This window comes from Nycticebus coucang, chromosome 8, assembly GCF_027406575.1.
Source record: "Nycticebus coucang isolate mNycCou1 chromosome 8, mNycCou1.pri, whole genome shotgun sequence".
Lineage (NCBI taxonomy): Eukaryota > Metazoa > Chordata > Mammalia > Primates > Lorisidae > Nycticebus > Nycticebus coucang.
In genome coordinates this window covers 51,574,421-51,590,501 of record NC_069787.1, presented here as the reverse complement: position 1 = coordinate 51,590,501, position 16,081 = coordinate 51,574,421, and positions in this window count along the sequence as shown.

The following is a 16,081-nucleotide window of genomic DNA, read 5'->3' as shown; positions in this document are numbered from 1 at the left end:
GAAATTGATCCACAGAGTGGCTCCAACATCAAAAAGCTAGGAAATACCAGAGCTCCAATTTAAATGCACAAAGTCCATTTGCAAAGCTTATGTTTCAGTTGCTATGCTGGCACTCATGTCTGGGTTCAGATCCATGCTTTTAACTACCACACTCTATTGTTTGTCTGTGTGTCAAGATGCTGATATATCAGGATGGGTTTCCAGAAGTATTTCTCCTGCAATAGCGTGTTTAGGGTCTGCCCAGCGAACCATAGTTACTCACGTGTCCAGTTTCTGCTTCGTCTTCCCACAGTCATGCGCATGGTCCATACAAGAAGTAGGTAGAGTACGTCTGTCGTCTTTCAGTCTCCAACGTCTTCATATGGCTGCAAATACCTCTGCTACACCTTAAGACCCTGGGCAGAATACTTAGTCTTGGTTAAGATACTCTTCCTATATGGCATCTTGTTTACTAAGATGCTATTCCCAACCATATCTATAGTCCTGAAACTACCAAGTTCACCACCTACCCAAATCAAGCTCAGGTTCAGCACATTACATGTAGTGAGCCAATGTAATGATTTCCTTCCTGGTTAAAATTTGTTTCAATAAATATTGACTGAGTATTTAGATTTTATAATAACCCTATTTTCAGAATACTTGGGCCATCTAAATAAGCTTTCTGTCTTCTGAGATATTCAGTTGAGATGTTATAGATCTATTTTTTAAATGTTCAAAATATTCGGCATTTCTCTGTCGGTAATGTCTTAAGATAACCTTATGAAACCATAAGCTGTGTTGCTTAATATCAACACCTTCTTTAACGTTTAAGCAACATCCTGGGTGTGGGACATAGCTACAACAGGGACCTTACCTAACAAATGCAAACATTGTTACCTAATTGTACATTCATATTAACCAAAATTTTAGAAAAAGATTTAAGCAACATTCCTTAAGTTAATCATGCATATTCTTTACAAGTTTTGATTCTTTGTGATTTTGGCCCATTTTTTATTATGCATTGAAATTACATAAGAGAGGTTGATGTCTTGGTGATACAAGTTTTTTATCTTATAATGATTTTGAATCTTCAGTCCTTCAGCTGTCACTCACCAAGAAGTAAAGTAGGCCGGGTGGGCGCGGTGGTTCACATCTATAATACTAGCATGCTGGGAGGCCGGGTAAGGTGGATTGCCTGAGCCTACAGGCTGCAACTAGCCTCAGCCAGAGCAACATTCCATCTTTAAAAATAGCCATGTGTTGTGGCAGATGGCTGCGTCCAGCTACTTGGGTGGCTGAGACAAGAGAATCTCTTGAACCAAAGAGTTGAGGTTACTGTGAGCTGCCCCAGTAACTCTACCAGGGGTGACAAAGTGAGGCTCCCGCCTCAAAAAAACAAAACAAACAAACAAAAGACAAAAGAAGAAGTAACGAAGTATCTATAAATGATAAGAATTAAGATTTAGCTTCATTTCTTTATTTCTTTATTTCTTTATTTATTTTGAGCTTTTTTAAAAATTTTTTTTAATTAAATCATAGCGGTGTACATTGGTATATTCATGGGGCATCATTCACTAGCTTCACAGACCGTTTACCAAGTTTCACGTATACCCTTGGTAAGATGGACCACTGGTATAATCCCACCAATCCCTTCCCTCTACCCACCTCCCCCCTCCCTCCCCTCCCTTTCCCCCTTCCTCCTATTCTTAGGTTTAACTGGGTTATAGCTTTCATGTGAAAAACCTAAATTAGTTTCATAGTAGGGCTGAGTACATTGGGCACTTTTTCTTCCATTCTTGAGATACTTTACTGAGAAGAATATGTTCCAGCTCCATCCATGTAAACATGAAAGAGGTAAAGTCTCCATCTTTCTTTAAGGCTGCATAATATTCCATGGTGTACATATACCACAATTTATTAATCCATTCGTGGATCGATGGGCACTTGGGCTTCTTCCATGACTTAGCAATTATGAATTGGGCTACAATAAACATTCTGGTACAAATATCTTTGTTATGATGTGCTTTTTGTTCTTCTGGGTATATGCCCAGTAGAGGGATTACAGGATTGAATGGCAGATCTATTTTTAGATCTCTAAGTGTTCTCCATATCTCTTTCCAAAAGGAATGTATTAATTTGCATTCCCACCAGCAGTGCAAAAGTGTTCCCTTTTCTCCACATCCGCGCCAACATCTCTGGTCTTGGGATTTTGTGATATAGGCTAGTCTCACTGGAGTTAGATGGTACCTCAAAGTAGTTTTGATTTGCATTTCTCTGATGATTAAAGATGATAAGCATTTTTTCATATGTCTGAAGCCCACGCGCCTGTCTTCTTCAGAGAAGTTTCTCTTCAAATCCCTTGCCCAGCCTGCGATGGGATCCCTTGTTCTATTCTTGCTAATGCGTTTGAGTTCTCTGTGGATTCTGGTTATTAAACCTTTGTTGGAGACATAACCTGAAAATATCTTCTCCCATTCTGAGGGCTGTTTGCTTGCTTTACTTACTGTGTTCTTGGCTGTGCAGAAGCTTTTTAGTTTGATCAAGTCTCAGTAGTGTATTTTTGAAGCTGCTTCAATTGTCCAGGGGGTCCTCCTCATAAAATACTCACCCAGACCGATTTCTTCAAGGGTCTTCCCTGCACTCTCCTCTAGTATCTTTATAGTTTCATGTCTTAAGTTTAAATCTTTGATCCAGTGAGAGTCTATCTTAGTTAATGGTGAAAGGTGTGGGTCCAGTTTCAGTCTTCTGCAGGTTGCCATCCAGTTCACCCAGCACCATTTGTTAAATAGGGAATCTTTTCCCCACTGAATGTTTTTAATTGGCTTGTCAAAGATTAAATAATGGTAAGTAGCTGGATTCATCTCTTGGTTCTCTATTCTGTTCCAGACATCTACTTCTTTGTTTTTGTGCCAATACCATGCTGTTTTGATCACTATCAATTTGTAGTATAGTCTGAGGTCTGGTAGCGTAATTCCTCCTGCTTTGTTTTTATTTCTGAGTAATGTCTTGGCTATTCGAGGTTTTTTCTGATTCCATATAAAATGAAGTATTGTTTTTTCAAGATCTTTAAAGTATAATCATGGAGCTTTAATAGGGATTGCATTGAAATTATATATTGCTTTGGGTAGTATGGACATTTTAACAATGTTGATTCTTCCCAGCCATGAGCATGGCATGTTTTTCCATTTGTTAATATTTTCAGCTATTTCTTTTCTTAGAGTTTCATAGTTCTCTTTATAGAGATCTTTCACGTCCTTTGTTAGATAAATTCCCAAATATTTCATCTTCTTTGGCACTACTGTGAATGGGATAGAGTCCTTAACTGTTTTTTCAACTTGACTGTTGTTGGTATATATAAAGGCTACCGATTTATGAATGTTGATTTTGTAACCTGAGACGCTGCTGTATTCCTTGATCACTTCCAAGAGTTCATTTCTGATACAGATGAAGCTAGAAGGAGATGACAGCAGGTTAAATTCTTGTGGACATTCATTTAGCCACCCAATCTCAACTTGGGACTTCAGCTTTCTTATGATGGATTATGGCAGTGGTTTTCAACCTTCCTAATGCCAAGACCCTTTAATACAGTTCCTGTGGGTCGCGATCCGCAGGTTGAGAACTGCTGGACTAAGGGATCTCAGACTTTCCCTATCACTGACTACTAATAATTAGGAAACAGGACAGAATAGAAAAACAACTCTTTTAAGACACTGAGTAATTTGTGGCTCAGGACCAGGAACCCCAAAGAAGGGGAGCAGAAAGTCTATGTGATTGTGACTTTCTGCCTGTTGCCACTTTTCAGATGCAAGCTGAGCATGGTAGGTTGATTAATTTGAGGCGACAGAGATCAGGGTTCTGGGAGGCAAAAGAGGCTGTCCTCCGCAAAACATGGTTTAAGAGAGAAAAGGAGGTACGCACACAAAAACCACAGAGGTCAGAAATCTTCCCTTAAGGGGGTTAACTTGAGCTTTAGCTGAAACTAAAGTGTGGAAAACATTGGATGAGAATCTGGAACACCAGGAATATAGCAACTATTGGGGAACTGAACAGAGCAGGGAGATTCTTGAGTTCTGATTCTCTGATTCTCTGATTCTCAAGCCAGAGCCCTTGTTGAATGGTCAGAGCATTTTGTAGAGAACCCAGAAAGACTGTGCTTTAATAGGAAGGCTAAATATCCACCCTAAAATGTCTCAGAAGCAAGCCTGGAAAACATCAAGTTAATCTTCACATAACATAAAAAAAAAAAAAATCCAATAAATCTTTTTTTTTTTTTTTTTTTTTTTTTTTTGGCCAGGGCTAGGTTTGAACCTGCCACCTCCGGCATATGGGACCGGCGCCCTACTCCTTGAGCCACAGGCGCCACCCAAAAAAATCCAATAAATCTTAAAGCAAGACAGTGAAATGCAGAAGCATGATTCTGTTACATGTATACCTTACAGAATCCAGTGAACATTATAAGGTATGTAAAAAGCAAGAGAAAAAAATTAGTTAATAAAAGCAGATTTTAGAATGATGGATTTTGGAATCAGCAAACACAATATACCAACAAGGTAGATGGAATGCTAAAAAGAACACACGTGGTCCTATTTTGTTACATGACAGGATGATTTGTGAAGACATAATTAAGGTTACTAATCAGATGACTTAAAGAAATTATCCAGATGAGTTTAATCTAATCATACGAGTCCTACAAATGCAGAGATTTTCTTTGGTTGCAAAAGAGATTCAAAGCATGAAAAAGATTTGACACTAAGAGAGAAGGGACCATTTGAAAGGACCTCGGAGTGGAACTACATGGTCCCTGAATGGTAGCCAGCAAGGAGTTGGGGACATCAGCCCTTCAGTTGCAGGTGCTGAATTCTGCTAATTACCTAGGTAAGACTGGAAGTAAATTTTTCTGCAGAGCCTTCAGATAACAGCTCAGCCCAGCTGATCCCTTGACTTCAGCCTCCCGAAAACCTTACGAGAGAACCCAGCTATATCTGCCCATACTTCCAGCCTACAGAACTGCAAGATCAGTGACTATTGCTTAAAGCCACTATTTGTCACCCTATTATGACACAGCAATAGAAAACCAATATAAACAGAGTAAATATGTTTAAGGGGAAAGCATGAGCATAGTGAGTGAAATGGAAAATATAAAAAAATAACCAAATGGAATATCTAGAGCTGAAAAGTACAATATAGAAAATATAATATCTGAAACTCACTGCCTGGAAGTAACAGCAGTTGCACATTACAAAGAAAAGATCAATGAACTTGAAGACCTATGGGACATTGATCAAAATAGACCCTATGCTGTTCTATAAAACAAGTCTGAATACATTTTAAATAAGTGAACTCTCTGATATCAAAGGTAACCTGTCTACATATCTGGGGTATAGCAAAAGCAGATCTCAGGAATATATTAGCAGTTTAATCCTTTCATTAGAAAAACATATTTAAATTTAGTGATCTAATCCATGTATTAAGAACTAGAAAATAGATAAACCAAAAATCAGTAAAAAGAAAAACATAATAAAAGCATAATTAATCAAAATAGAAAAAGGCAAACATAGAGAAAAATTAATAATTCCAAAAACTATTTATTGAAAGGAACAGTAAAATTGATGATGTCTAGCTGAAGAGGTAAGACAAAATACAGAGGAAATAAATGAATAATATATTTTAAAAAAGACAATACCACTTTAGATCCCAGAATCATTAAAAGGATAAGAAAATGTTATAAATAATTTTATGTCAAAAGAAATGGTTAACAAAATCAGATGGACAAATTCATTAAAGGGCACAGTTTACCAAAACTGACTCAAAGGGAAATAGCTGACAAGGTTTTGTTTCTTAAATTTACCTTATGATTACAAACCTTCCTGCTGTTGCCTGGTTAGGAATGAGAATTAACCATAAATGGGCATAGGAGATCTTATTAAGGGAATGAAAATGTTCTAAAATTAATTATTTTGATGTTTTCATAACTTGACAAAGCTAGAAAAAATTATTAAGTTGTATGGTTGAAATGGATGGATTATATGGTCAGTTATATAATAACTTATTATATAACTATAATATATAATTATATATTATATAATTATATGTCAAATTCTTCAACTCTTCTTCTATTATACATTTTCTCTCATCTATAAACTGGAGTGAATTTTTTTCCTCCAAGTTTGAACATTTCTTTCAGTTCTAATTACACACCATGATTCTTACAACCATTGACAAAATATAAATTTGTATAATGGCTCCTCATGAACTTTTACGTTTATATTTGTATTGCTTCTTGTAAAACACATCATTTCCCCATAAATCTATCTTAATAAAGCTGTTTAAAATAAGATACATAAAATAATATATTGAAAAATGTTCCACAAAGAAAATACCAGGTCCAGATAAATGTGACCACATTTTTAAAGAAAAATAATAGCAATCCTTCATAGACACGTTTCAAAATATAATAGAAGCAAGGAGAGGAGGAATGGGAAAAAATTCACAAAACATATATTGCTAAAAAATTGGTATATAATTAAAGTTATTTAATACATAAAACACAGGTTAAAGAATATATATATATTAAAGAATATATAAAAATATTTATATATAATAATATATAAATATGTATATATTTATTTACCAAAGAAAATGTACTAGTGGCAATAGGAATGTAAAAGATGGTCAATATTATGTTAACAGGGCTGCACAAATTAAAGTCACAATAAAAGTCCATTACCTATTAGAATAGCAAAGTAAAGAAAAAGATTTGACCATTCCAAGTGTCAGCAAGGATGTAGTAGAACTGGTACTTTTATACACTGCTAGTGACAGTGTAAACTGGGCCTCCCATTCATAAAACTCTTTATTAGCTTCTTATAAAGTTAAAAATGCAGTTTTTCTATGCAGCTAAACATCTCCATTTCCACTCAAGGAAATAAAAATGTATGTTCAGAGAAGCATAGAGATTTCCATATGGATGCTTATAGCAATGTTATTCCAAGTAGCCATAAAATGGAAACAACCCAAATGTCCATCAACAATGTAAACACCTAGGGATGTGTCCTGACCATGGGATACTGCTCAGCTTTAGAAAAGGAACAAACTACTAATATACCTAACATAAGTAAATCCCCAAAACATATACTAAGTAAAATGAGACAGACAAAAAAAATGTGCCATATGGAAATTGGATATGAAATTCTAGAAAAGTCAAAATTAATGTTTAGTGATAGCTTTCCAGACTAAGTCTGGGGAGAAGGAGCAGATTAAATAAATAAGGGTACAAGGTAGCTTTATAGGGTAATGGGAATATTCTATACATTGATTGTGGTGGTTGACACTACACCACAATCGGTGGTGTGACAAACACAAAGTTTTATGTTCACTGTATATATTTATAAATTTATCAACCTATATACTTAACATGTGAATTTTTGTTTATCTAAATCATACCTGAATAAAATTGATATAAAAATGTTAAAAAAGTCATGATAGAAAAGTTGAGTAGAATGACTTTGAAGTATTTCTTCTTTTTCTATTATCTATAAGATTTGGCATGATCTGTTTTTTGAAATTATTTTTTACTTTTAATTATAAATATTAGTTGTCTATTTTTTGAGACTTAAAAAAAATAATAAGAAGAAGTTAACTTCTCCAGTATGACTCCATACTGAACCTCAGAGTCAAAGCATTCTATGATAGACATACTCTTATTTGACAAAGTGAATGTTACTTTCTTTGCATTATTATTATTATATTGCTTAATATTTTGATGTAGCAATTGTCTGATTTCTTTTCTGAATGTATTTATGTTCGTTCCTTCTTTACAAGGTTTTTGTTTCTAGTCCTTATCTTAAACATTGTTATTGTTATTAAATGTTAAGCCTTTTTAATTTTGTGAAGGTAAAAAATGGAAACGTAATAAACACTGTATATGTAAAAATTAAAAAAAAAGTCATGATCTAGGCAAATTCTTCAACTCTTCTTGTATTACACATTGTCTCTCATCTATAAACTGGAGTGAATTTTTTTCCTCCAAGGTTGAACATTCCTTTCGGTTCTAATTACACACCATGATTCTTACAACTATTGACAAAATATAAATTTGTGTAATGTCTCCTCATGAACTTTTACATTTATATTTGTATTGCTTCTTGCAAAACACATCATTTCCCCATAAATCTAACAGCAATCAATGTTGTTATAACTACCACTTTCAAGAAGGCATTGCTAAAAACTGCTTTAGAAATCTTTCTTTCCAATACTGATAAAGTATTTTCAAGAAGTTAAGAACAAGAAAGGAATCTTAGAAATCTTTGTACATAAAATACCATTTAATTTTCTTACCTCATGTCCTTGATCTTCAGAAGGTAATAGCCCTTAATGTTATCCCAAACATCCTACTCTATGTTATATTTGTCAAAGTCATGGCAGGCTCCTCACATCCTGTTACACACTCAGTAGTTATGAGGGAGGCTGAGGCAAGAGACTCAGTTGAGCCAGAGTTTGAGGTTATTGTGAGCGATAATGCCACAGCACTCTGCCAAAGGTGACAAAGTGAGACTCTGTCTCAGGAAATTAAAAAAAAGAAGTTGCTAGAAATGTTCTATATTTTGACTGGGATAGTGGCTACATGGATAATTTTATCTGCTTAAAAATAAGGGCTTCATACACTTAAAATGTGTGCATTTCCTCCATATAAACATAGTTTGAGTAGGTTAATAAACATTTTAAAGCATAAATTTGCAGAAGAAAACCAAACGCTATCTCCGCCAGAACACGATTGACGCCAATGGTAAGTCGTGTTGATAGCACACACCCTTAAAGCGATGTGATAAAGTTGGCACTTACGTGATCTTCCTTCCAAAAGCCTGTAACCCCGTTTTAATCATAAGAAAAATATCAGCGAAATCCCAAATGAAGAACCCTCTAGAAAACACCTAATTAGTACTTCTTCAAAGAGTATGACGTCATCAGAAATCAGGACAGCCCAAGAATTTGTCACAGCTGAGCACAGCCGGAGAAATCATGACGATTAAATGTGATGTGATATCCTGGATGGGATCCTGGATCAGAAAAAGGATATTAGGTAAAAACAAGGAAAATTTGAATAAAGTATGGACTTTTGTTAACAATATTGTGACTAACGTAAGACACCAACAACAATAAAAACGAGATGTGAGATATATTGGAACTTTCTGTACTGTCTTTGCAACTTCTCTGCAAATCTTAAGCTTGTCTCTTAAGATAAATATATTTATATGTATGTCTATGGTGAGGCAGTACCAGAGTGAGCATATAATTATTGTCGAAATCTGGACATTTTTTAGAGTTAAAATATACGCTCTTAATAATTACATCAGTATAATAGGATAAAGTATGGTTACGCTGAGTAAAAAGCACATTAAATATTCAAGTTCTTGATTTCATACTTCCTATATTTTAGTCCAATCTCTGCCTTTTGCTAGTCGGATAAATTACTTAACCACACCAGACATTATTCCCAATTTGAGGAGAGTAATGTCAAGCTGACAAAATTTGGGGGGATTAAATAAGGCTATCAAATTAATGTGTTTCCTTAGCACAATGCCTGGCACATACTAAATATTTGATAAATCATAGATAACATTTATGCACATGTAGACCTTAATCAATTTTGCTAAAAGATAACCTACCTAGTTAAGGTTCTCTACACTATGGTGTTCTCTTGATTTTCAGCCTCACCCAGTAGTGGTCACATGAGTACCTAACTCTTTGACGCTTAACACAAATGACAAGTAAAAACATCTACGCCCCATTCAGGGCGTGTTAAGAGACTGAAGGCCATTACAATGTGAAATCATAGAAAAAGAGAGAGACAGAGACTGAAGGGCATTTACAGTAATGATAATGAAGACAAAATACAATAATAGAAAATGATTGACTACATGGTCTTTTTTCCTCCGGGTAACTTTGTCCATCATGGTCCCAGCACCCAGCTGCAGATGCTGCAGGCACAGGGACAAGGAAGCCCATCCTCTCACATACAGTGATTGGTCCAGAAATGGGCCTAAGACTAAAGCACAGCCAATCAGAATCATTTGGGAAAGAGAGGCAATTCTGATCACTGGATTCATGACCTCTAATGCTGTTAACCTAGAGCTGCCAATATTCTTCTGTGTCACAGAACAGAGAGCTGTTCCCTGAGGATGAACAGCAAACCACAAACCAAACTAAGAGGCTGAGAGGAACACAGAATCCTGGGGTCATGGTGAATCCCTTGGTCCAGTAGCACATGAGTGCAAATCTCATACCAGTTTTTTTGTGTTTTTTAACATACTTACTCTAGCTCAAGTTTTTCTTGGGGAGTGAGGCACTTACAAGTGAAGAAACCATAAGTAATAGGGTAAAATTTCCCACTGCAATAGCTACCATTCCGTGCATGAATCCTTGAACTCTTTCTTTCTCTAGTGTCTTTATGAAATTAGAATCCCCCTCTTTTTAATTAATGGTATATAAATGTTGCTGGAAAATAAATGATACAGTTTTTACCCAGTTGTGTTGTACAATTGGTCCTCCATCATTAGAGTTGCTAATAGTAGGTGAAGGACAATGTCTTCAGTTTGATTCTGGACGTTTCCCTCCTCCTTTATCGCCTCTATTTCAATCTGCTCTGAGGTCATTTTTCTCTGATGCTTTGTTTGCCCTTGAGGAACAAGCTTGCGAGATAAATCATACACTCCCTCTTTATTTTTAGTACTAAAGCATCACCGTGCTTCAAGTTTCAAGGGACTTTTTGTACCCTGTTATATCTGTTGGTCCTTTTTCTCTACCTACTTCACTTTGCTATCTTTTTGCATTTTCTTTTTTTTTTTTTTTTGTTGGGGATTCATTGAGGGTACAATAAGCCAGGTTACACTGATTGCAATTGTTAGGTAAAGTCCCTCTACATACACTGTAATCAGCAGACCTCTTTCATCTGTAAATTATGGAAATATAATGCAAACTAGGTGAAGCAAAAGTGAAATTTTGTTGACTTGTGTTGCTAACCGTCCAAAGGGAGAAACTAGCTTCAGGTATGGCTGGGTCCAGGTCCTTAAAAAGGTCACCTTTGTTCTTGAGAGTCCACCTCCCTGTGCATTTCTTTGCTTTTTAGCTTTACTCACACTTGCTATGGCCAGGCTCTCTGTACTTGCAGGCAAGACAGAAAAGCACAGGACCAGCTGCCTTACGGAATCCTTAAAGTCCAAGATCTTTACGCCAAAGCCAAAGAACAAATATTAAAAAAAAAAATCATAAAAGTAATGTGATTGAACAAAATTGAGTTGTGTTTCCATCTTGAATACATCAGTCACTGTGGTTGATAAGCTCTCCAGAGCTATGCACATGATGGAGGAGCAGTTACACATTGGGAAAAAATAGGGGTTCACTTGATACAAAGTAAGAAGCTACCAAAATATAAATAAATAGGCCAACAAATAACTTGATTTTATTGTAACTATGGAAAAATGATTAACAAATCTCCTTGGTTTTAGGCAGTAAAGGAATAGGCTCAAGACAAGCTAGGTGGAATGCCATGTCCCGTACGGCAAGACAGTCATGACATTTTCCACTTTCCGCTATAAAACACATCCGGGCACCAAAGCATCAAAATTGAAGGAACTCTATCATTACCATCACCGGTCCAATTGTAAATATTGACTGTCTTGCCTAGACATCAAAGACAATTCTTTTTTGTCCAGTATTTATGGGGCAACATAAAGGCATTAGCAAGAGCTGAATTCTGTTGAGTTGCAATATTAAATGTTTTTCTTGATTCACCACACCCACCAGACATACAGTCAACTCACATGCAGCCTACTTTATTTTTTTGCATTAAGCTTTGACTCTCACACCTGTCTCATTTGTAATGTCCCAGTTATAATCTTCACAATTTCAAAAATGTCTTATGGTATTGCTCAAAACCTTGGAACAAATGTCCATACCCAAAAAAAACTAACATATGGTTAGATATGTTCAGGTGAATCTCTCAATTTTATTTTATTTTTATTTATTTTTAATTAAATCATAACTGTGTACATTAATGCGATCATAGGGCACCATACACTGGTTTTATAGACTGTTTGACACATTTTCATCACACTGGTTAACATAGCTTTCCTGGCATTTCCTTAGTTATTGTGTTAAGACATTTATAGTCTACATTTACTAAGTTTCACATATACCCTTGTAAGATGCACCGCAGGTGTAATCCCACCAATCACCCTCCCTCCGCCCCCCTCCCCCCTCCCTTTCCCCCTTCCTCCTATTCTTGGGTTATAACTGGGTTATAGCTTTCATGTGAAAACCCTAAATTAGTCTCATAGTAGGGCTGAGTACATTGGGTACTTTCTCTTCCATTCTTGCGATACTTTACTAAGAAGAGTATGTTCCAGCTCCATCCATGTAAACATGAAAGATACTTATATCTCCATCTTAAGTATCTCAATTTTAATTTAAATTCTATGTCATCTAGATCAGTGGTTCTCAGCTAAGGGTGATGTTCCCACCCGAGGGACATCAGACACTGTACGGAGACAGGTTTGCTTGTCTTGTGTCATGACGGAGATCTCTATTAGTATCTAAGGGCTAAGGGCAGGGATAACTGCTATGCATCCTGCAAGGCACAGGATAGTGACAGCAAAGATAGAGTCAACCCAAAATTTCAATGGTGCTGAGTTTGAGACACACTGATCTAGATTGATAACCCCAGGGATCATGGAGAAAATTATCATATTTTCTTCATCACTTCATTCCCGATCCATAATGTATTCAAATGGGTCAAGAAATAATTTAATGAAAGCAAAATTCAGTAGAGAATGGTAACCACTGACGATCTCAGTCCTCCTTGTAACCTTTTCATTCTTTCCATATTTCTCAAGCTCTCAGGTCCTGTTATAGCCTTCTAATTTTATTCTTAGATCTTAACAGAGTAGAAAAGGGAAATCAAAAGCTTAGTGTGCTAAAACTTAAGAAACCCTTATCTTAGTTCCAATTATGTCTTTCACTAGAGTTATGACTTGGGATAATTATTTAATCTCTTATCAACTTATTTTATACCTGTTTAATATGAAATATTTATATTAAATTTTTGTTTTCAAATGATTTTTCATCTAATAAGGAATACCATAATGTGTAAACAGAAATCTATAAGAACACTATGGTGGAAAAAAAATGGAGGAACCAAGAGCCCTACTGGTTCAGCTCTCCTCTCTCTCCTGTAATAGCAACTAATGGGAGATCCTTCTAATGTCATTTTGCTAAGTTCTGCATTCCATGACCTCTATTTTTCTTTCCTTCTCTAAAGTTTGATGAGCAAAGAAAAGTGTGTGTGTCCTGGTTCATGTTTTTTGTAATTCTTTGCTTTTTATTCAGGATTAAAGTCTGACCTAAGAAAATAATCAGATAGTCTTATATGTTATAATGTAGCAATATTTCAGAGATAAACACACCAAAGCCTCTTCAAGATTTATTCTAAAGAGGCCTCTTCAAGATTTCTTCTAAAACCTATAATCTCAAGCACAATGCCTGTCTAATACAAGTGACATTCTAGGTGAGGGTGCCATTTTGCTTCCATCAAATTATGGGAAAAGAAGTCTTCGTTGAAGACTCATCTAAAAGGGACAGCTCTACACTAAGCCAAACAAAAGGCAAAAAACCTTGTTCCAGAGACAGGAAGAACAGACAAAGACCATTCTCAATGGCATTCACTTGATACAGGATAATACATGTCTGGCAAATAGAAAAATCCCTCTAAATTCTACAAGAATGAAACAAAAATGAAAATTATAAGGCTGAATTTTCCTTGTTAACTGGTGCATCCTCTTAACAACATTTACACCAAATTCTGCAAATGAGATTATGGAATAGCAGAGAATGAACAAGAATATAAGACCTATGAAAGTATTTACTAAGGTTTTTCTTTTTTTTCCCTTTATGTTTCCTATTTTCTCAATTAGCCTTACCAATTATATCTGGTTTAAGAGACTTGGTCAGATTTTCCCTTGGTCGCATTTTTCCTTGATGTCTGTGAGAAAAATAAAAATGAATAGAAATTGCGTGGCACGGCCCCTGCGGTAAATGAGTGTGTGATCCTGGCACAGCCCTGGCAGTAACTGAGTGTGTGATCCCTGTATGGCCCTGGCAGTAACTGAGTGTGTGATCCCTGTATGGCCCTGGCAGTAACTCAGCGTGTGATCCCTGTATGGCCCTGGCAGTAACTGAGTGTGTGATCCCTGTATGGCCCTGGCAGTAACTCAGTGTATGATTCCAAGTGTTTTAGTTATGCTCAAACTGTGAAAGCAAAGGGGTTCAGAATATACTACCCCCAGAAGATGGTGCCTTGGCATGTTGGATATTTTAAGCTGAAGGAATGTGAGAAACAGCAGGACATGGAGAAACATAGAGGACTCTTTGACCCCCCTGGTGTGTGTCCTAAGGCCCTCAAGTGAGAGGTGCCCTCCCTAGATCCAGAGAAAAGGCACATCCTCATCCCCGAGACACAGGGGCCTGCAGGCGTCTGACAGAATAGGCCTTGCTCTGTTTCCCCTAATTTACAACTCCTGGTTCTTACCACTTTATCCCACCACGTTTTCCAAGACTTTTCACTCTTTATCAAACCTAATACAAAAACACTTAGATTTAGCCATTTCTTTGGATCTTTAGTTCTCTATGAAGGCTTCAGGAAGACGAAAACCCACATGAAATAAATGTGTATACTTTCTTCCCGGTAATCTCTCCTTTGCTATAGGCCCCAGTGGAGCACCTGGAATGGCTGGAGGGGAAGGATGTTTTTCCACCTTCTTAGTTTCTGGTGACAAGGAGCAGCCCTGTCTGGAACATCTTGCTTAGTCCAGAAGATGCAGCTGAAATACGGGCCCTTGACTAAAGCAGCCAAAGGTAAAAATTACTTAAAAGGCTTATTGGCTTTGAATTTGAGTCACAAATTGGAATACATATACCTTTGAATATTTTGACTTTTATATCAGAAAGAATTTTTTTTTTTAGTGTTCCATTCTGAAATATCATGTGGGTGTTTATGGGAAGGTTAGAGTGAAAAAGTGAAAAAGAAAGAATGCCTTAGCTTATCTGAGGAAACAAAACAAAATAAAACAAAAAAAAACCTACCTTAACAAAATTAGAAGGTAGATAATCAGAATTAGAACAAAAGTTAAGAACTATAAAAGGCACTCTGAGACATTTTGTTTTTTCCACTTTGTTGCCCTCGGTAGAGTACCATGGCTCATAGCAACCTCCTGGGCTCCAGCAATTCTTTTACTTCAGCCTCCCAAGTAGCTGGGCCTACAGGCGCCTGCCACAACACCCAGCTATTTTTTTTTTTTTTTTAGAGATGGGGTCTTGCTGCATCTCAGAGCTTGTCTCCAACCCATGAGCTCGGGTGATCCACCCTCCTGGGCCTCCCAGGGTGCTGGGATTACAGGTGTGAGCCACATCCTGCACTGACTGAGACTTTGTTAAAAGGGGAATCTAGGAAAGAGCTTTGACAAAGGCCCAGGGCATCTGGCAAGGCTGTTTTCCTATTCTTTAGTTCTTTAGAAAGTCCACAGACTTCTTTGAGACTCTAAAATCAAACACCTTCAGCTCTAGGCCTTCCCACGCAAATCACTTGCTTCAGAGACAGAAAGAGAGAGTGAGAGAGGGAGGACTTCTTGGAAATAAACAGGTACTTGATATTTTCATAAGGTCCCTCACCCCAAATTTAGTCTACAGCCTCCATGAGATTATCAAATGCAAATAAAAATCTTAGAAGTCTTCTTTACAAATATTGATAGAAGACGTTAGCCACCATTGAACCAGGAACCTCAACAAACTTGCCCCATCTGCAAGAAATATAATAATAAGGCAAAGATGAGAATTCACTCATAAAAATTAGCAAATTTGGTGTGTCCATGTTTTCACCTAATTCATGGTTAAGATCTAGAATAGCAACAATAATCTCTGTTTATATCTATCTGCATATTTATGTATGTTTGTGTATGTGTTACCAGTCCTTGAACTCTTATTTTTTTCCATTAACTAACTACTTGACTCTTTGAATTGTTTACCAGAAATTATGGGCTCAAACTTCTGGCCT